A 24,115-nucleotide genomic window follows, 5' to 3' on the forward strand; every position below is an offset into this window, starting at 1 on the left:
TTTGTCTATACTGTCTCTTAGTTGCTGAGCTGCTGGGGTTCCATTGAGAAAGTCCTTGGCTATACCTATTAATTACAAAGTATTTCTCTCTTTCCTGTACCAACTTTAGAGTTTGGGGTCTGATATTAAGATCCTTGATCCATTTTGACTTAATACTGGTATAGAGTGATAAACATGGATCTAATTTCAGTTTTTTGCAGACTGCTAACCAGTTTTCCCAGCAGTTTTTGTTGAAAAGGCTGTCTTTTCTCCATCATATATTTTTAGAGCTTTTGTCAAAGATAAGTTGGTTATAGTTGTGTAGCTTCATATCCAGGTCCTCTATTCTGTTCCACTGGTCTTCATGTCTGTTTTTGTGCCAGTACCATGGTGTTTTTATTGCTATTGCTTTGTAATATAGTTTGAAGTCAGGTATTGTGATACCTCCTCCAGCGTCCAACATTTTTTTAAAAAACATACAGTAAGTTCCTATTATTAACAGCGATACTCTCTACACAATTAAGAATCATAGATGAGTGACTCAAGCAAATAAGAATCCATAGACTCAAACCGGAGTACCACCACTACACTCTCCCCAAAAAAATATCATACTTCTAGAATAGAACATCCTTGATCCTCCAAACTGACAGGACAAATCCTCAGACATGTGCCCAGGATGTTATTAACACTAATGGTATTTAAACAGGGATCCAGGTTTCCAGATTCTGATCTTAACTATTATATTAGTTGAGTTTCTTCCTTGCTAAAGAGAAAAGAATTTATATATTGACCTTAAAAGTTTGGGGCAATGTATTTTAACAATAATAAAGTATCCATATTTTCTAGCCAATCTCCACTGATGTTTAAAGCTTTTGTCATCTCTAAAATTCTGTTCATTATGGTTTCTCTCATTGGAATGCCTCTCTGTCATTTGTATGCAACAAATTTCCCATAATCATTAGGGACTAGCTAAAAGAGTTTTTTTTATTATTTACTTATTTATTTTATTTTTTTTAGTGGTACTGGGGTTGAACTCAGGGATTCACATTTGGCTAGTCAGGTACTCCATCAAAGAAGCCGCCAGCCCCTTTTGCTTTGATTATTTTTGAGATAAGGTCTTACTTTATTCCTCGGCTAGCCTGGACTATGATCCCTCCATGTATGCCTCCCCAAGTAGCTGGGATGACAAGCATGCACCACCACACCAGCCATTGGTTAAGATGGGGTGTTGAGAACTTTTTGCCCAAGCTGGCCTCGAATTATGATCCTCCCAATTTCCACCTCCAGAGTAGCCAGGATTACAGGCTTAAGCCACCATGCTTGGCCCTAAAAATATTCTTAATATCTCCTTGCCTTAGAGGACAGCACATATGGGAGATACAGGAACAGGTAGAAAACCCAAAACATGAAAGTGTTTGATGTCCCACTCCAGAGGAACTAATACAGAAACCTTAAAGTGATGGAGGTCAACATGAGAAGTGGATCAATAACCAGTGTAAAGATCAGTTAGAGATGAATCAACATGAGTCATGACACATGTGTACATGAAAGCAATGCTAGGAATCTCTCTGTATAGCTATCCTTAACGCAACTAGCAAAAATGCTTTGTATTCTTTATTATGCTTATGTCTTCTCTTCAATAAAGTTAGAGATAAGGACAGAACAGGTTCTGCCTGGAAGCTGGGGTGGGGGTAGAGGGTGGGGGAGGGGAGCAGGGGGGGAGAAATGACCCAAACAATGTACACACATGTGAATAAATGAATAATTTTTTAAATGTGGAATTAAAATTGACTGCATATTTAATATGTATAATCTCTATATTTTACCTGATTTTAGCATATTTTAGGATATATTTATAAAAGTATAACATTTATTAAAAGTGAAAAAAATATATATCCATGAACATGCCCATGAACATGCCCATGGGATAAAGAGTTTAGAGGAACCAAGGAGGTATGTATGCCTTAAATCATAGTATCCTACCCTCCAGACCAAAATGTAGCACACCAAAACTTAAAATGTCCTGTTGAAGATGCCCTATCTACAAATAGGGATTGCATAGGTCTCTTCCCTTGATTGACTTTCTGAGGATACTTTGTGCGTGCTTCCCAACCCTCAAAAGAAGATTAAGGTCTAGGTGTTTTGGAAGCAAGATTGTGGGGAAGATAAATGGAGCATGAATATGAGTGGGATGAATTTGAGGCCCCCTTGCAGTTTAGGATAAAGCCAAGAATGAGAAGAATAAAGTGATAGGCCATGGTTGGATGTCTTCTTTGGTCTCTTGCTCTGATCCCACAAATATCAGAAACAAACTTTGTAAAATCTAAAAACACAGATTTTAGGCCCTGCAAGGTGTACAGTTGCTATTGTGACTCTTTAACACTATTGCTGTAGCACAAAAACAGATATGAATAATACCTAGATGAATGGGCATGGCTGTGTCCAATAGAGCTTTATTTAAAAATAGGTGGCAGGCTTTATTCAGAACATTGGTGGTAGTTTGCAGACACATACATTATCTGTGTTTCACTGTCTTGGCCTTAGCACATTTTATCTTGCATTATTGCTATCTGTTCCCCCCCTCTTCTTTTATGAGAGGTTTGGTTGCATGGTCAAATTTAGTGCATATCCAAAGAGCATATACTCTTACACCTAGAAACAGAATTAAAACTATGGCATTCCCTGCTTGTCAAGCTTTGTGGTTTGGCAAAAGGAGTACTACTAGTGATAATACAGCATTTAGCTAAGGCCACATTTTGTATGTAAAAGAGAATTAAGAAGCTCTGGTTTATAGACTGGAGGAACATGTGATTGTCACTTGTGACTCTATTAGCCATATTATAAATCTAGGTCATGAGCTAGTCTAAAAATTACAACATATTACCCAAGTCAGGTGGTGTATACCTGTAATCCCAGGACTCAAGGGGCTGAGGCAGGAAGATCACAAGTTCAAGGTTACCCTGGATTACATACTGTGTTCGAGGCCAGACTGGGCTACAAAGCAAGACCCTGTATTAAATAACCAAGGACTGGGGATGTAGCTCAGTGATAAGAGTATTTTCTTAGCACGTGCATGGCATCCTCAGCACTATAAAATATATTCTTCTAATACTGTGTCTTAGCAACATTTTAATTAATAGCTGATATATGCATGGTGCACATTAAGTGTGCCCTTTGGAAATATATGGATAAATATGACTCACCCTTGCACTCAAAAAGCTGTACCTTCAATAGCCAACAGAGTTGGATGAAAAAGAAACCTGATGGAAAGTCACCAGATCCCTAAATCCTTGGCAATTGAACTTCACTTCTTCTGCAGCTAACAAGAGATCGATTTGTTGTTTTAAGGCATCTTATTTTCTTCAAATAATTTAGTAGGGGAGAACGTCCTGCTTCCTTTCCCACAAAGGACTTAAATTTTCCCTGTATGAAGAAAAACAGTGATAACCCAGGAATGCTGCTACCATCAGTAATAATCTGTACTAACATGAATTGATGATGGACAACTGGTTTGTGTTAGGGCATTCTCTGCCATCCTTTGGCATCATTGAGGCACCCAAGATACAGATATTGATAGATAGATAAAAAATAGGTAGATAGAGATAAATAGATGATAGATGGATAGATAGATAGATAGATAGATAGATAGATAAATCAAACTTGTTAGTAATGCAGAATCTCAGCTCTACCACATACCTAGTAAATCAAAATCTCCTGATGGATGTTTATTGCAGCGCTATTCACAATAGCCAAGTTATGGAAACCAAGATTCTCCAGTAGTGATGAATGGATCCAGAAAATGTGGTATTTATACACAATGGAATTTTAATCAGCCATGAAGAAGAATGAAATCTTATCATTTGCAAGTAAATGGATGGAACTGGAGAACATCATCCTGAGCAAGGTTAGCCAGGCTTAGAAGACCAAAAATCATATGTTCTCCCTCATATGCGGACTTTAGATCTAGGGCAAATACAGCAATGTGGCTGGACTTGGATCACAAGAAAAGGGAAGAGCACATATGGGAGATATAGGAATAGGTAGAAAACCCAAAACGTGAAAGCATTTGATGTCCCCACTCAAGAGGAACTAATACAGAAAACCTAAAGCAACAGAAGTTAATATGAGAAGGGGATCGGGAACCAGTGTAAAGATCAGTTAGAGATGAATCAACTTGGTTTGTAACACATTTGTACATGGAAGCAATGCTAGGAGGGGGGAGAGGGTAGAGGTGGAGGGCAGGGGGAGAAATGACCCAAACAATGTATACACATGTGAATAAATGAATAATAAAAAAATATGATCTATAACACTAACACCCACACACACAAAGTTTATCTGAGTTGTAAAAAAGTCCATTTGTAAGAAGAGAACATGATGTGTAAATGAAGTTTCATTTGAACATAGTCACACTCATTTGCTGATATATTGTCTTCGACTGCTGGTGGGCTGTGACAGCAGTATTAAGTAGACACAGAAACCCTGCGACCTTACTATCTGACCCTTCCACAAGGAGTTCACCATCTTCTGCAATAGATGAACAGATATTTTTAACAATTGTTGAATTGTCTTTACTTTTGTACCACACATATAAAATTATGTTTTACTTGCTTTACTGATGTAATTTTAATTATCTCCACATGAAGCACAAGGTTTTACATTTATTTCATATTGCAACATAAATTTAAACTATTTTTGAAACTGTAAAAAAAAAATCTCCTGGTGGCCTGTGTGCAATTCCAGTTTGAGAACACAGATCTGTAGGACTATATACCGTTCAGTTTGCTAAACAAGACAACAAATGCAACAAGGGTATAGTACTTTCCCTTAACATCAGATTTTTGCTAAAACAGCAGTTAAGGCAAAAGATATTGGTGTTCTTCCATCTAGAACTACAAGTAACACAATAATGCTCATTGCTACCAATGCATTTAACATGTATAATCTCCTCCATTGCTAGAAAACACTGACAAAGTCAATTCTGCATGGATTTACTTCCATGTCTTAGTCCTTATTGGCACTGGAATGCATTTACCTTCACTGCTGTCTCTGGAAACATGCCCAGGTTCACCACTCAAATGCCTACAGCAATACAGGATCACCAGCAACAAGCTGATGGAAACTGGCCAGACTCCCAGATTTTGGTCACAAAGTTACTTGGATGGGTGAGGAACAAGAGGGGAACAGGATGCCCCAGAAGCCTGCTGTACAGAAACTGAGAAAATGAAGTTGGGTAGGGAAAAAAAAAAAACCCAGACATGGTGAAAAATAATTTTGAACACTGTAATCAAGCCAAGTACTGTTGGGAAAAATCCTATCAGTGGGGAATATACAACAACCAAAAATGTGCTGGCAGAACATAATTCTAACTGGCAGAACTACAGACAGCTTCCAATTCTGCACATGGAGTTGGCACTCACAACTGTAGGTTGAGCAAAATGCACAAAAGTGAAGATCTGTTCATTCAGTCAATCAACAATTCACTGAGACTTGTTATGATAAGCCCTGTATGCTGGGCTGACAGAGATGAGTAAATAGTATCTTGAGCCGTATGGAGCTTCCAATCTAACAGGGAACAGAGAAAGATAAGCTAAATAATGGCAACAAATTCATTCTTTTACAGGTATATATATTCTGATCATTGGGGTTGGGCAAGGCAAATAGGAGGAGTGAGTAAAATGCTGTAACAGAGAAGTTGCAAAGAGCTTAAAAGAAGAGACATCTGAAATGGATATTGAAGGATAAGTAAAAGTTTTCCTGGCAGAAATCAATGAGAAGCATATATTACACAGTATTGGATGTTTGTGTGTGTGTATATGTGTGTATAAGAATAAGCATGCTGAAAAGTTGTTTTGACCAGAGTGAGAAATGAAACTAAAAAATAATTCTTGAATCAGATTGTTAAAATAAAAAAGTCTCTCTCACTAACCTTTTTACAGTTAATCCTGTAAGTACCAACATTTATGGGAAGATTTTAAGCAAAAGAACATGAGAATGAGGTATAAAAAAAAGTAAAGACTAATAAAGATCATTTGACATAGATAACAATAGTTGTCAGTAGCATAGCCCTGGGACAAAATACAGCACCAATGATAACAACAGTGATCTTGGGAATATTTGTGGAACTTGGAGAATTAGAAAGAAACAAGAGGGCAAAGGAAAAACGTATAATTAAATAGGTCTCTCAAAGGGATAGTGGTATTCCCATATTCAAGCAGCTACTTTGTGTTAGTTACTAAATAGCTTTTCTTGAAGCAATAATAAAGGAAGCCTTGTTCATCACTGCAGCTGGCTAGATCTGTCCAAGTTACAATTTCCCCAAACTCAATCACTACATTTTTCCCTTTTTCTACATTAAGGTCTATTGCAATTTGCATTTTATATTAGATTCAAAATTTCAGATTAAAATATGTTAGTTATTTAAAACATTCACATCTTAATGTCAGTCTGAACTTAGTACTGTCCATTACATGTAACTTTATTTCATTCTTTAAAGAACAGAGAAAAATCATCATTTATAGAAGTTGCATCATGCTAAGTATCTTTTTTCCAAATCATTTAACATTTTCTCTACTTTCTTCATTAAAATGCACATCTAAATTATGCCCATTTTTGGTCCTTTTAAATTTTGATCTTAAAACTTGCTATAAAATGAAAGTAAAATGCTCTTTTAAAGTGGGCTCTCTATTTCAAATCATTTAGACCTTGGATTGTCCTGTATGTTGAATTTTGGATTGATAATTATAAAACAATATATATAATTTGACTACTGGGATTCTGCTTGCAAAAGTTATGAGTCAGCTGTCCATGTTTTATAGCTACCAAAAACTCACATTTTGATAGTAGCATTGTTGTGATAAAGTGGGTTGTGAACATCAATGACTATTCAATTTCTGAAGATTAAAATAAGTGATAAAGGTTAAGATAAGGTATTTTCTACAGTGGAGAAAAGACAGAAAATGAAAATATAAGGATGTCTGCTTAGAATCATAATAATCTAAATATCACATTAAGTGAAGTGGTCTTTCAAAAACAACCAGATAAAATTGTCTACCTTTTAAAAAAGACTTGTCATTTCCAGTGGCCTGGCCATACAGAAAGTGTTCTCTAAATTTGATGGTGCTTTTAGTGCATATATAGCATCACTGGTTGCTATTAACTCTATATTTTAAAATACAAAAGAACTAGACTTCAAGTCAGAGAGAGAAAGAAAGAAAGAGAGAATGTACTCTTTAGGCAGCTAAGTATATCATGTGACTACCCTTACCACAGCTGTACACAATTTAAAGCTAGTAAACCTAAAGGTATTACATCTATAGTTAAAGTAATGTACAGAAGGCCCTAAAGCTGTGTTCTATAATCCGCTGCAGTAGGAAAGCTAAATCTTGACAGATTCATAACATCTTATACTTGGATAGACCCATGGGCATTCAGGCCCATGTCATGCCCTCAAGAGAGAAACCTTGTATACCAAGTAACAAAATCAAATTTTCGAAATAAGAACCTCTGTTCACAAACCCTGTACCAGAATGCAAAGTGCCCATGGAATTCTCTTTTGATACCATCAGTTTTTGTACAGATGGACTCTGCTGTGTGTGTGGAGAATACAGCTATTAAATATTACTCACTCTCAGGATTTTAATAGAAGGATCACTATCTATAAAAACATGGCTTTTTTTTCAGCCCACTAGAGATTCTTGAACCCACCCACTAGTAACTATTCTGAAAGAGTCAAACTCCATCCACCCACAACCAGCAGAGGACTAACAAAGTGAAGCAGGCATGAGTGGCAAGAAAAATGCTAGGGAAAAAAAGTGGTTCTTTCTAAAATAGTTAGAAGAAAACTTACAACATTTAGATCTAAGGTAGCATCCAGGCAATGAGGTAAACTTTGTCATTCTCTTTTCCCTTCCTTCTTTCATTTCTCTCTCTTATTCTGGTGGAAGAAAAATTAATGGACTTTACAAGAGGTGAATATCTGAACATTTCAAGCTTGAAGAAAAGAAATCAAGCTGTATAATGAACACCAAGGAGAATGAATAAACAAGAAAAATGGCAGTGGATTTATTCACAGACTACCTGTTTAGAGAATTCTAGAATCAATATTTTAAAATATTCTATTGGAAGAAGATATATATGTATATGAATATATCTATGCTTATCATTCATCCTGAACTTAATGTAAAGTCTTAATATAAACCTCTGCATCGCAGTCACAGATACACAGAATAAACTTTGGTTATACACTAGAATCTAGTTTAATCACCCAAAGCTTAATATACAGTAAAACATTTGTAAATTCTCTGATAAATAATAAGCTGTATGGATGAAACAAAAAACAAAGACATTTAATTAGAATAGACAACTGATGATTGGGCAAGAGACAAAAATGAGAATATCCACTCAATATTTAGAAATTATACTTTTTGTTTTGATTTACAAAAGGTTTTCAGCTATAACCATTTTTTAGTGTTTTCCCAAATAAGGATAGAAAAAGAAAGTATTTATTTTCTATTGAGTCACATATACTAAACCTACATTTGTGAACCATATAAGAATTCTTTATAACAATTATTTTAATTTTTCTATTTATAATATACAGAAAAGAACCAAAAAGCTAAATATGTTGAACAATCTAAACTGTCATTGGAATCTACCAAAAGGAAGAAAAAAGAAGGAAATTTTATTGTTCACTAAAATGCACAGTAAGAGTATCACTTTTGTGAGGTTTTTTTCCCCCACTGGAAAAAGACTTTTATTAATACATCACCAGCTACACAGGGTTCTTGTGACATTAAGTACCTTCTTCCTTAGCAATTCTGTCTTTCTTAAATGGTCCCATGAATGCGTTCTTCTGCTCCGTAGTCTGGAAGCGGCCATGGCCCAACTTAGAGGTAGTGTCAATGAATTTAAGGTCGATCTTCTCCAGACCCCGCCATTTTCCTATATCAGCAAAGACTTGCAAAGAGTGAGCATATACTTCTTGGTTCCCACCACACAGTCTTTCACCATGACAAAGTCATTGGTCACTTCACCATAATGGACAAAGCCACCCAGCAGGTTGATGCTCTTGTCAGACATGTCATAAACAGTAGAGGAATCGTTCTTGATTACATAGCCCTGACTACTCTTGTAGATCTTGTTGATCTCAGTGCAATGATGATAGTCTTTTTACACTGCCCTGGCCACAGAGAAGGCCACATGGGCATGGTGCCAGTCCCCAATATAGGCAACCTTGCATAACCCTTGGTGGTCTTCCAGGGCAGCTTTTTGGTATGCCAGCAACTGGTAATCCTTTGTAGCCTTTCCCCTTGGTTATTCCAATGGCATCACTCATCTAATCCTGCCCAAACACCTCGTTCACAAAGACTTGCTGCTCTAGCCTCTCCCAGCCCCAGCCTAGCTTCTAGGCCACAATGCCCTCATTCACTTGAATCTCCATGAGGTCTTTCTTATGACGAAGAGAAAGGAAGTGCTTCTGGGTGTGGGCGATAATACTGATCACCTAGCAGGACTTACTTCTTCATGCTGCTGAAGTCCTTCTCCAGTTGCTTCTTGTCCATGTTATCCATCCATTTCTTGCAGTATTTGGTAAAGGCCTTCTTCTTAGATTTGTGCCAGTTCTTGTAGAACCACCTTTTGCACTCATCACTGATGTGCTCATCAAAGATGGTCTTGAAGGTCCAGAGGCCTCCAGGAATTTCCAAATAACCCACAATGCTTACAACCACTGTGGTGGTATCTCCATAATGGTCACAGCCTCCACAACTCCCTTCTTCACCTTGTATCATGGCCTATCCACTTCCTGCAACATGTGAGTCATGCCAACAGTACAACACAGAAAGGCTGTGAGATGGACAGGCTTGGAAAGGTCATCCTTAGAGAGGCTCTTCATGCTTCCCTGATGCCTGCTGCTGCACTTCCCTGACAAGAAGCTCAAAGAACCATGTCTGGGAGCAGAGAACTTCCTGTGAGACATCACGCTGTCTTATCTTAAGGGTAGAGCATGATTTTTTTTAATTCCTGGAGAATTCTCAGCAATCTTGGAATTCATTTTATTGTGATATTTTTAAAGTAATTCATATTATAAAATTTCACTCTTTAAAATTATATAAAATTCAATTGGTGTAAAGTAAAAAGAAGACAGTACATTTATTTCACTGATATGTCAGCCAGTAACAATAACTGAATATCTGTGTAGCTGTGTTTACTTAGATGAACCTAGTAAAATAATATATGCTTATATAAACCTATAGCAGATATTCTCTGCTTACAGTATTCATTAGTGAAACTTTAATTTGAAAGAAAATATCCATGTTGTTATACCTTTGATTTTTGGTGTACAATATATGACCACCATGAGATACTTAACTGCCATCATTAATGACTTAATAGTTACTAATTTGTGCTAGGACCTGTGATAAAACACTTTAATATTATCTTATGCAAATCTTCTTAACAGCACCTTTTGATGAGGAAAATTATTTACATTTTATAATTTTATAACATTTATTTATTCAATAATATTTTTTCATGTTTATATTGTTCTTGGTATTTGGGATACCTCAGTGAACCAAAAGGACAGTGATCCTGCCTTTTGCGGAGATAAAAGTCTTGGAATAACCAATAAGCATAATAAATAATTTACGAAAAATGTTACAAAATAAGAAGTACCTAAATTACAAAGTAAAACCGGACTGGAAGATCAGGAGTATGGAGATGTGTGTACTATAATTTTAGAGGACATGGCCAGGATAGGTCTCATGAATTTGGATGAAACCAGATATAAGACAAAAGTGATAGAGGCTGAGTAAGTTAGTCTTGAGACTTCTGGAGAAATCATGTAGGCAATGAAAATAGCCAGTGCAAAGGTCCTAAGCTAATAACTTACCTGTCAGGTTCAAAGAATTAACCAGTTGAGGCTGGAGAAAAATGAAAAAGGAAGAAAAGCCTTGATAAATAGGAGAAATGAAGTAAAAGAAGAAATCTAAGTCAATGTCTGTAGGCAATATTAAGAATTTTGCTCATATCAAGTAAAATTGTAATATTTGTAGGGCTTTGAACAGTAGACACAACTGTAGCTATTGTATTGGGAACAGACTATTGGGGCAATGGTAGAGATGTAGAGTCAGTTTGGAGTTTACTACAGCAATCTGGGAAATAGGTAATGGAGGTCCTAACAAGGATGATAGCAATAGAGTGAGGAAGAAGTGATTGAACTCTGGATGTGTGTAAAGATGGTACCAATAGTGCATGATGATAGAATAAATGTGGTATGCAAGGGAGGAAAAAGAAAATGGATAATTTCAAGGTTTTTGTCTGAATAAATAGAAAGATAAAATTAATATGGGTTGAGATGGGAAAACTGTAAATAAATTAGATTTGAGAGGGATAAGAGAAGTTCTGTTTTAGAAAAGTTAAGTAACAAATGTCAAGCAGGTAGTGGTGTCAAATAAGCAGATAAATATAGGTGTTTGAAGATTAGCAGAGAGACCAAGGTGAGATGAGAATATATGAAATCGGAGATATGAGTGTCGACTGAGAAGATAGTGAAGAGCTAAACCTGGGGTAATTCTATCATAAAGAGTAAAGACGAGGGCTGGAGGAGTGGCTCAAGTGGTAGAGTGCTTGCAAGTGAGAGGCCCTGAGTTCAAACCCCAGCACCACAGTAAGTAAGTAAATAAATAAAAGAGTAAAGACGAGAAGAAAAGAACATCAAAAGGAGATTGAAAAGGAACAAACAATGATATATAAATTCAACCATGATCTTTTGCTATACTGAAAGCCAAGTGAAGAAAATGTATCAAGGAAAAAGAATGATTGAACATACAAATGTTGCTTACAGGTCACGTGAGATAAGGAAGAAAAACTGACCATGGGATACAGTGACAAAAGTAAAGAAAGTTCTTAGCTGTTATACTTTACCAATATAGCATATGTTAAAATACTAAGATAACAAAGATTAGCACTCATTATGTATCTACCATTTGTCAAGTACTGAACACTATATGCTTTACAAATGCTATTTCATTTTCCCCAACAATTCTAAATGTAGGCATTCTTTAGATATCCAGAAACTGAAAACTTTATACACCAAGTAACCTGTTCAAGGATACATAGTCAGTAAATGCCAAGGCCAAATTGGAACTCACACTTCCCTTGATCCAAATGTGAATTGTAGTATACCATGATGTCTTCTGTAATGAAGAGAGGGTGTATTAATACTACAGATATTTTAAAATTGAAATCAATACTTTTTAAAGCTTCTTCTTAATGGATACTTATGTATAGGCAAAAATTGTAGGGAATAAAAGCTAAAAAGTTAAAATCCATGAGTTTTGCTATCTCATAATTTATAAAAATAGAGCACTACTTAACTATAGGCTCCAGACTTTTTCTGCCCTTCTTACTGTCAAAAATTGTTGTCAGATGAATGATCTTCAATTCTTTCCTATATTATTGATTTAACCAAAACATTTGGCTATAGGTTCTAAACTCTGAAATTGCATTCAAGGCAATTTTATCAACAGATCTGGCAATTTAGAGCATGTATTGGGACTGTGCCTAGCCACACTGAGGGATGGAATAAATTCTTTTTTCTTTTTCTTTATTCATTTATTCATATGTGCATACATGGTTTGAGCCAAAATGGGATTTGGTGTATTATTTAGTCAAACTCCCCTTTCTCCTGTTAGCTTACTAAGATCAAGATGCTTGGAGAGATTCTTTCTTTCTTTCTTTCTTTCTTTCTTTCTTTCTTTCTTTCTTTCTTTCTTTCTTTCTTTCTTTCTTTCTTTCTTTCTTTCTTTCTTTCTTTCTCTTCCCTTTCTCCCTCCATCCTCTCCTTCTCCCTCCCCACTAGAAGTATGGATCAAGTAGTAGAGTGCCTGCTTTGCAAGTGCAAAGTCCTGAGTTCAAACTCCATTCTCACCAAAACAACAAAAAACTGATCTCTCCTTCTCTCTCTCTCTCTCTCTCTCTCTCTCTCTCTCTCTCTCTCTCTCTCTCTCTCTCAACATTATCCTATCAGCCTGGAGTTGGGGAGGCATTTAATGAGTAAAGCATGTCTAGTGTTAACTTGGGAGCATATAGGGTTCTTTTTATAACAGTCTTCTCTGTGGTGAGGACCTCTTAAGCATTCAGAAATCAACATCATTTACAATAGCACTTGGGTTCATGAGAAGTGGAAAGTTGCTTAAACTGAAGGCAGAAGTATGTCACAGATGAAATTCACATACCTGACATTATTCCCAGGAGCCACATCATTCTTTGGTTAAGGCCCATTATAGTCATTGACTAGTGTCCTAGTCATTACACCTCTTTTTTGATTGGATAATAAATATTTTCCTAATTAATGTCAACCTTTTGATAATGATAATGATGACAATAGTGATGGTAGAACTAATGATGATGACATTGAGATTAGAATTAGTTCATTTTGTGCATCACCTTACTTTATCCGATGCTTTAATATTGCCAAAATAAAATAAAACTGGTATCACACAAATAACTTTTCTAAGATAAAAATTTAGGGTCACTTTGTTGTTGCCACCACTGTAAAGAAATAAAGTTTAAGCCAAGCACCAGTAGCTTATACCTATAATCGTAGTTACTCAGGAGGCAAAGATGACAGGATCAGATAGCTGTTCAAAGCCAGCCCAGACAAATAGTTCTCGAGACCCTATCTCAAAAACATCCTTCACAAAAAAAAGTTGGTGGAGTGGCTCAAGGTGCAGGCCTGAGTTCAAATCCCAGTACCACAAAATAAAAGGAAGGAAGTTTAAATATTCTTAAGTGTGTCCTTAGGTATGAAACAATTTCTACTTACCATTTTATATTCTCAAAAAAGTAAACATATGTATATGCAAATACATAATTTGGGTGCTGTAGTATTTTTCTTTCTTTTTTTTTTTTGCCATAGTGGGTCTTGAACTCAGGGCCTTGAGGTTGATAGGCAAGTCCTGTGCCACTTGAGCCACGCACCTAGTCTTTTTGCTTTCGGTTTATTTTTCAGATAGCATCTTGCATTTTTGCCCAGTCTGACTTTGGACTACAATCCTCCTTCCTCTTCCTCCTGAGTAGTTGGGATTACATGTGTATGCCACTATGCCCAGCTTTCTTTCTTGAAGTGGTGAGAACTTAATTATAGTAGGTAAGCGTAGTTAACATCTGTAACATAAGTAATCATTCAGACAAGTTACACTTAATTCTCAATTTTCTTGACACCTTTCAGTTTCTGAAAGCTAGAATATGATGGTTTTACCTATGTATTTTTATCATTCTATAATCATAGCCAATAATAACATTAAAACTATAAGACCGGGCCAGTAGGAATCTGAAAAGCTAATAAAGGATGAGTTTAGAACTACTAGGATTGAGTCTTTGACTCCAGGAAGTTGCTATTCCAAGGAAAATGCTTAGAATATAACTCATACCTCATACCTTTTCTGCTTATAATCTTTTTTTTTTTTTACAGTACTGGGGCTTGATCTCAGGGCCTTCACCTTGAGCTACTCCACCTGCTCTATTTTTGAAGGGTTTTGTGAGATAGGGTCTAGCTGAACTATTTACCCGGCTGGCTTCCAACTGCAATCCTCCTGATCTCTGCCTCCTGAGTATGTAGGATTACAGGTGTGATCCACCGGTGCCCGGCCTCTGCTTATAATCTTAAGAAATTAAAGCTAATTTTAATTTTGGAATAGGAACTTACAAATTTTTACTTGTAAATGTAGATGATGTTTAAATAACTTCTGATGCAGTTATTCCAATAGCTATCACTCATCTCCCATACCACCTACATAGTTCTTTTGAGTAGGAAACTTAAAATCACATAACCTACCTACTATAAGGGATGTGGCACTGTAGGATAGAGCAAAAGTTCATTATTTCAATTCTATGAGGACAAAAAGAAAAGTATGCCCTACACAAATAACATGATGCAATGAGCAAAAAGAGAATAATTTTTGAGCCAGGAATCTTAAAGTTATATTTAACAATAAAATATATAATGAATATATAGAGATGTTGGAGTCTGCTTAATAAGATTGATAATTTGCACTTGAAAAAGTACAAGTTATAGATGTATGAACACAAGAGGAATGTTGAGATAGAAAAGGAGAACCACTTCCATTGAATTCCTGGTCTTTTTAAAATATCACTTTCTTTTCTTCTGAAAGATAAGCCGGGACAACAGAAGAAACAGATCAAATGTTTTAAAACAGGTACAGTGTTGGTGGTGAGGACTACATTTCTTAGAAGACAAAATTTTTTAAATGCTTAACAATGTATATCCTCAACTTCTTTGGCAGAGAGTGAATTGCTCATTCTAGCCTAGTGCTTGCATTAACTATGGAATGGGTAAGAAAAAAATAATCTAGGAGTATTTGTTGAACTGAAATGAGTTAACCATCTAGTCATATGTCAAATCAATTGAGGGAAAAAGTAGTCAAAGTGGTTGTTTATTAAAGTGAACATTAGTTCATGGATAATTATTTGAGCTGTAGTGGAGATACTTTTATCTATCTGCAAGGGCATATGTTGAGTTCATTCCTATTCAAAATTTCTATGACTTAATGAATAGTTGCCCATTTAGATATAGCCACTGCTTTTGAAAATTAGTCAAGATTATGTGTCAGTGTATTCAAGCTGATTGAATATCTTCATAGGAAGAAAACAGAAGGTGTTCCTATCACCTCACTAAGACTGAAGTAAGCATTTTAAAATCTAAAGTAATGGCACTTCTTTTTCAAAAAAGGAGGAAATTAATTTCCACATAACACAAAAGTACATAATATTGTATGAAAGTCATTCAGTAAAAATTGATCTGTATGGTAGCATATGTCTGTGATTTTAAATTCAGCATACTCAAAATTAGTTTCCCTTACCAACCAAGTCCAAATCTCAGCAGGGCAAATTCTAAGGAAGCACATATTTCTCTGTCCTGTCTCTGTTAATTTACATTCAATAAATTCTTCTACCACTCACTTCAAGTCTGCACCTTCTACCAACATCCACTATCCCTCCAGAGCCTGGTCCCTTACAACCCAAACAATTGTCTTAACTATCCTTGGAGTTCAGAAAACTCAGCCTACTCTCTTCTCCTCTCTTTCCCTGCCTCTTTCCTGACCCTTCAGAAAATCCTCTCAAATTTGGAAATTTAATGATAGAGATCTATGTCAACTCACCAGGCATGGATTTTTTTTAGCAGACAGGTCCTTGGACTGCTAGACAGTTGCTCTACATTTGAGCCATGCCCCTAGCCCTTTTTGCTTTAGTTACTTTTCTAAAGAAAGCTTTTTGGCATTAATCGCATTTGAACACAGGGCCCTGTGCTACTAAGCAGGCACTCTACCACTTGAGCCACACCCCCAGCCTTAATTATACTTTTAATATGGTCTCACATTTATTCCCAGGCCAAGCTAGGCTTCCATCCTCCTATTTATACTTCCTGCATAGCTAGGATGGCAGGCAGCTTTTATTGGTTGAGATGGGGTCTTGTGAACTTTTTTGTCTGGGCTGGCCTCTAACCATAATCCTCCTGATCTCTGGCTCCCAAATAGCTAGGCTGACAGGTATGAGTCACTACACCTGGCTTCCACAAGCTTTTGATAGTAAGAACTGCTTTGAACATCTTCAGCCTCTATTAAGCAGTATTCCTACAACAGAGAGGATCCTCAAATAATATTCTTCATTCATTTGTGTAAAGGAATTTATCATTTAAACTGCATATTTGAAGAAGGAATTCTGATCATCTGATCACGTAATAGGGCTGACGGACAGTGATTCTAGGCAATGCCAGAATTTCAGAACAAGAGGGGCTTAGTCTGTACCATTCTAGATGGAAAAGTTATCACAACTTGATGTTTGAAACTGAGCTGGATAATACTGAGAAAGCATCTAATATCCATAATAAGGTACTGTAGGAGAAGAAAGAGAATACTGACAGAGACTGAGAGGGTTTTGCTGAAGTCATCCCGTGGAACACAAAGGTGCTGCCAATGACCTCAAAAGGTTTTTATAAGTATAAATTCCTGTGTTCCATTTTAACATTGAATCATAATCCTCAAGACTAAGGGAATGAGTTTTGACAATAGTTGGACTGTGTAACTTGTTCTTTTACCTGAATATAATGATGATGCACATAACATTTAGACTATACCTCAATAAATTGCTTTCCTTTTCATTTTATTATAAGTGTTTGGCCATTTCCCAGCTTATTATAACTTCCAAGGAGGAGTAATCTGATAAAGTATGGAAAAAACAATACCGATTGCCTTCTTTTTTTCTACCTATTGGAAGTAGAGATAAAGTATCTGATAAAGGAAAGAATTTTAATTGAGTTAGCATGAAGCTTTTGTATTACTATGTGGTTCCCTTTCTCTTTTCCATCTATAAGTCAAAATTGCTATAATTATTGACATTAAGCAAAAAAGTTCACACTTATTAGCAATCAATTCTATTACCTTATTACTGCATGCATATTCTACTCAAAAGCACATGATCATAGTAAAACACCACTTTGGAATTTATATTTCTACCTTGCTGTTGCATTATATAAAGTTCTTTCCTTTTTCTTTTTCCCCATTGATTTTTTTTCAGTTTCTCCTTTCTTCCACATTAATTTCCACTTTAGGGTCACTTTGCTATTGCCATCACTGTAAAGAAATAAAGTTTAAACATTCTCAAGTGTATTCATTGAAGAATTACTCTCAAACAGCGCATCTTTGCAAGAGTATGTAGCAACTTTCTTATACAACTAAGCAAAGATAGTTTGAATGTATGGGTCCCACTATACCATGTTGCCATCTACTTCTTTAAAACTAATTTTCTACCCTCTGTCTTAGAAAAGAGAAACAAGAAAGGGAAATGAAGTGAGCCAATAATGACTGCTTGATGATGGGGGGCCAAAATGAAGAAAAATGCAATAAAGATGATACTCAGGAGTCTTGGTAGCTTCACTATACTGAGACTCCCAGGTACTTGGGCAATATAGATTCTAATTTGTTCCCCTAGTTCCTAAAGCATAAATCTGTTTTTCTTATGCTCATGTAACCTCATTCCATTGGTTCCTGCCTTCCAGTCCTGGAGTTTTGGGCTCCTAACCTTAACTTTATGTCCACATTGCATATCCCATTCTCTGGGGAAATTAGAATATTGGCTCTTCCCTGCCTGATTGTACTCCATTTACTTTTCTTACAATAATGTTGGTCTTAATCTGTCTTCTATTTGGAAATTTATATCTTCTCCACACCAATATTAAGTCCTTCAAAGTTCAACATTAAATTTGCCTCTTTTAACAAGTCCTCCCTCATCCCTCCCTATGCATGTATTCTTACTCTTTTCTGAGTCTGTACCTTGGCATATCTTTTAAAAGTATTCATGAAAAACTATCTTGAATTATAGTTATATATGATTTTGTTTATTATCCATACCCATGACTAAACTATCTTTGGGCCCAGATATATGACATCATTCATCTCTGTATCTCTTGTCTCCATCCCAGTGAGGACACATAAACAACTATGGCAGTAACCAGGAATCATGGTACACCTATATTTCCAGTACTTGGGAGGCTGAAGCAGGAGGATCATGAGTTTGAGATCAGCCTGAGTTACACAGCAAGATTGAGGTCAGACAGAGATACATAGTGAGATCTGTTTTCAGAAGTTAAAAAATAATAACTATGGTGGAGTTGGAAGGGAAGGGAGGGAGGGAAGCCCAACCATATCTTCTCCCTCAGTTCATTTGTAGGCTATAAACTGATATTAATCTTCTCTCCTTTATTACCCAATTTTCTTTTATTATTCTCTTAAATCAGCCTTTGTCAGCATGTACTTTGAAGAACATATACCTAAAACTGACCTACTATCAGTAAATGCTTAAGGATTTGTTTGTGTAATGATTTACTGATGACCTACTATATACCCGGCAATATATACTGTGTCCTGTAAACACAAGGCAGAAAGGCACTTGCTCCCTAGAGCTAAGCTAAGCATTGAGAAGTGCACACCCACAGACAAGAGCACTTACTATGAGTCTGTATTATTAAGTTCACTGCAAGGAGAATCCCAACAAGGGAAAGCAGTAGTCCAAAACCCCTAGAGATCCCTTGAATGTACTTAGTCTGCACACTGTGGAGCTGGGTGCCTCTCAAGCACCATTCAGGAGTTTTGTCATGGTGAGAACAATTAGGGGCTTTAACAGAGGAACTCAAAAACCAAACACCAAGCTCCACCAGATACATTCATTACATTCAAATTTTTTCCCTTGGCCACATGAAGCTTTGTTTACACAAAATGCCATGATACCATTCTAAGTCTCAGTTTTCTTTTTTTTTTTTGCTGCATTTATCTTCCCTGGCTGTGTCTCTTCAGAAATAAAGTTGCTGAAAGGTAAACACTATAGTTTTCCTAGCCAGTGTCAGTTCTCCACACAGGTATGTTAGCAGCTTCCTCCCCAGTAAGTCTGAAGTGCACTGCAAGATCCAGCCTGAATAAATGTTTGTCTTTCACAGCCCTCTCTCCACCTTATCATCTAAAATGCAGTTCATTGAAGCTGTTTCTCTGAGTCAGAAAATAATTGCCTATTTTCTGCAAACATTAATATTGCAATACAAAGAAGTGTAGCGTATTATTCCAAATTTTTCCCTTTAGCATATTAACAATGATTAATATGTCAATTATCTTGACAAAAATGTGTGTGCACATATTAGTGCAATCACTAAGACATGGGGATACACACCCGACTATATCTCCTTCTTTAGTAGCTGAGTTATTGCAACATACAAACATAATGAAATATTACTGTCTTTATTTTTTCAAAATTGGTTCATTGCTGTTTATGTAAGCTGACAAATCCTGCTGGTGAAGAAATGAAATAGGGGATTCTATCTCTTTAAAGTGGAATACAGTGTGATTAAAAATTATTCTGAACAGACACCTTAATAAAATCCCTTATAAGCAAGAAGGCAGCATGAAATGCAGAGACAATGATGGCTGTGGGACACTGAAAAAGAGGGGCTCCAAAGAAAGAGCAATTCCCTGCAGGTAGGGAAATACACAGCTAATGGAGAAAAGGACAGTATGTGGGGGAAGAACAGTTTGGAAAAGGCAAGGGATACACCAGTGACCTATTTTCTCAACTCTTCCTTGTATTATATCTCCAGAAATGGAATAAGCTCAAGAATGATAAAATGTGCATAAAGAAAAAAATAAAGCCTACATATTCTGAGTAGGGGAGTCATATAAGTGATCACAAGTCAATAAAGTGAAGTAGGTGTCAAAGGATTATATGAGTTAATATTAGCCTCAACAAAAACAATTATTGCTCTTATGATGCACTATGAAAAAGAATATTGTATGAGAAGAGATATTGCTATATAACTAAAATACCCAAATGAGAACTTGTATGACATCAAGAAACCAGCATCACACATCATAAGAGAGTCAAGAAATCATAAGATCTTGGAATGGAAATTTCATTTCACTGGTCCACAATTTCCTTGTTTTCTAACATGACATAATGGGGCATCCTTTAGTCCTACAATGTGTATAATCCCATGAGGTTTTTATGAAGTTACCTTGACTATTTCTGGTATGTTCATAATAATTCACTTTTATTTTGAGTGTAATAAAAGTGCTCAGTTTATATGAGCACATGATAAAAGCGAGAGCACACAAGGGAGGGGTGAGGATAGGTAAGACACCTAAAAAACTAGCTAGCATTTGTTGCCCTTAACGCAGAGAAACTAAAGCAGATACCTTAAAGCAACTGAGGCCAATAGGAAAAGGGGAACAGGTACTAGAGAAAAGGTTAGATCAAAAAGAATTAACCTAGAAGGTAACACACATGCACAGGAAATTAATGTGAGTCAACTCCCTGTATAGCTATCCTTATCTCAACCAGCAAAAACCCTTGTTCCTTCCTATTATTGCTTATACTCTCTCTACAACAAAATTAGAAATAAAGGCAAAATAGTTTCTGCTGGATATTGAGGGGGGGAGAGGGAGGGGGCGGAGTGGGTGGTAAGGGAGGGGGTGGAGTGGGTGGTAAGGGAGGGGGTGGGTGCCTTGTATGCACATATGAATAATAAAAGAAAAATGAAAAAAAAAGTGCTCAGTTTATTCTTTAAAAATGATTGTTTTTGTAATATTAAAAGACTTTAAGATATAACCTTTGAATCTTAAAGTTTAAATTTAAGTTTACCTGTGTTGGAACTTTCAATGTATGTTCTTAGGAAATTATGCACTCTGAGTTGATACACCCAAAAACCTAATTCCTTTGATCTACAATATGAATTTACTTTTTATTTTGTACATAAGATATACATGCATATGCAATGTTAAGTATTTTGGCTCTTTAGTGAGGCTACAGGAGTTACTCCAAGAAGTCTAGAATCTACATATGTGCTAGCTTTGTATATAAAATAAACAAAGCATTTCAAAGATATGTATGTACCCTGTTGTGACTACACACAAATTCATTTTAAGGAATTATATGCATAATATGTTGGTGCTATTACTGTTACTCATTTTCCTTATCAACTGAGACTTAAATTTTTAATTAACATCTACTTTACTTGAATTAAAATACTAGAAAATGATGATCACCATACTATGCCATAATTATGCTATAAGCAAACATTGATAAGTAAGGAGTGATATCAATTTACTTCAATCAGGCCATTAGAAGACAAGCCACCATGAATACTTTGACTATTCATGCACTGATTTATTATCATTATAATTCATGTAAAGTATAACAAATACAATTAACAAAAAATATTGAAAGAGTTATAACCTATATTATCACAATCCATAGTCCATTTCATTTGTTTGATGAGTCCAAACTCCACACATAATTTTACTTAGTTTTACAAAGTATAATCTAATTTTACTCTCAAATTTATGTTCTTAGAACTGTAATTCTTGTAGAAACAAAATAGCTTATTTAATGTTATTTATTCTATTTTATACACATATATACATGAATGTGGTAAATATAGTATATCCTTTGCATAGCTTGTCATGAAAAAAGATTACTATTAATGCCATAAAATAAAAAGAGGAAAAAGTAAATTTTCAGAAAAAAATATTAAAATTCTTTGCTTTGTCCTTTTGCTTTATCCACAGATCACTGCTCAGTGATTTCACATCATGTGATAGGAAATCAACACCAGACCACTCAGTCACTCGTTTTCTGTAGTTAAGAGCCTTAAGAATGTTAAGCTTTTGGCACCTGAATATTGTTTCTATGCAAGAGAATCAAAAAAGCATGCCAAATAAAGATCCCTCATTGTAAGCTAATGGTCAGGGTAAGCAGCAAAGGTGAGTCCATTGAGCCATGTGGCTGGCCTATAATGGAATGTTGCGTGCAGTGTAAGAGACTCCAGGGTGGCATTCTCTGGGTGAAAATTAAAAGTGTATTTGTAAAGTGATTAACTGATTTGTCAAATAAACAAGCCTGTCTACATTCCTGTGATATTACTTTGTAAATCTGTTAGAGCAAAACCAAAGTATTTCCAAAAGACATAAAGCATATGCATTTTTTTGAATATAAGAAATCAAGAAAAGGTTTGCTAGTGATAGGAATCAATGAAGTTGGATAAATACATGATCAAATTCATTCGAAACAAAGAAATATTGAGGATCCTGAACATAAAAAACAAGACACCGGGATGTTAGGAAAAGGAGATTGCTCTATAACAAAAAAAGTGCCTTTTTTTTCATTTTAAATTCATAAACAATTATTTTTATAAGGTTAATTTTCCAGTTTCAATTCTACCTTAAGCAAATTATAAAAACTTATTTCTAAGCCTGTTTACCCAATCACTTAAAAATATATGCAGAAGATTCTACCACTAACTATCCATGTGAATTTATATATATTAAGATACAAGAAAATTAAAGAAATGCAGCTTTATTAGTGACACATGGGGATTGCCTCCCTCTAAAGAACATAAGTAATTATTGCAACTAGAAAATTCCAAATAGAACTGGTATCTTTATATTCTCATTTCCTCTACTACACTTTGTATCCAAACCTGTTATGTGTTTGTTAATAAAGTGATAGCTGAGAGAAGCTTTCTGGTCAATTAACCCAATATAAGTGGTAGCATCAAGTTTGCTTGTGTACATTTGTCTGTGTCCTCTTGGTACTAGAAACAGAAACCCCAAAATATTCAGGCGCATTTTTAAAAAAGTAATCACCTTAAAACACTGTCACACATAAAATCTTTTGTTACCACTCTTAGAATGTTATTCAAGAGCAACTATTTTTTAATTACTTATGACAACTATATTCCCATATGAGCATTCCTGAAAAACAAAACTGAGTTGTGAGTGAAAGCTAGCAACCAAACCTTTTAATTGTCTATGTTGCTTAATCACTGAATGATATTACCTGCCAGCCAACTGTAATTAATACTAGAAAGTGTTTATAAAGATTTACAATTAGGGCATGTGAAAAAAAAGTTCTATTAAATTGGTAAGACTTAGGGGGATCTTTAATAATAATATTTCTATATATTTCTAAGGCGCAGCATGGTGGTAAGCACTTAGACACACATCATCCTCCTTTCTTTAAAGCAACATGCAAGTATTATATTTTTAATGATTTGCTGGAACTCTGAGAGGTCAAGTGCAGTGTCAGAGGTCACAAAGCTAGAAACTAACAGAGTATGAAGTACAATACAAACCTTCTGATTCAGTCCAGAATTCTACAGTACCTTGATGTTTCAGAGAGCCGGATTCCTTCCTCTTTGAGATTCCTTATAGGACTTATGGAAGTAAGATTTAATAACAAAAAATGCTGATATGACCTTATCTATAGCTGTCCAAATGGTGCCATCATAATTATGCTTTATAATTTGAGCATCACCAGAAAACTTGCTACATTTAAATCTTATTAATCACTACTTCTTAGGTTGCTACAAATTATAGTCTTTTTTATAAAAACATGAGATTTATCAAACACTAAAGATCTTATCTATTATAAGACAAAGTAGATCCTAAATATTTCAGTGTATAACAGACTAAAAGATTCTGAAATGTAAATTTTAATCTTCAAAGTTCAGTTGTTCTAAAAATATTTTGGTAGTCATTTGAAAATAAGATTGATTTGTTCATACGTGTTACAA

General features: G+C 35.6%; 1 protein-coding gene and 1 pseudogene across 2 annotated transcripts in view; both read right to left on the reverse strand.

Moving 5' to 3' along the window:
* Il1rapl1 (interleukin 1 receptor accessory protein like 1) overlaps positions 1–24,115 on the reverse strand; it is a 1,357,677-nt gene that overhangs the window by 1,329,812 nt on the left and 3,750 nt on the right. The window lies entirely within an intron of this gene.
* On the reverse strand, positions 1,442–20,768 carry LOC141419599 (large ribosomal subunit protein uL3 pseudogene; annotated as a pseudogene).

Source organism: Castor canadensis, chromosome X (assembly GCF_047511655.1).
Source record: "Castor canadensis chromosome X, mCasCan1.hap1v2, whole genome shotgun sequence".
Lineage (NCBI taxonomy): Eukaryota > Metazoa > Chordata > Mammalia > Rodentia > Castoridae > Castor > Castor canadensis.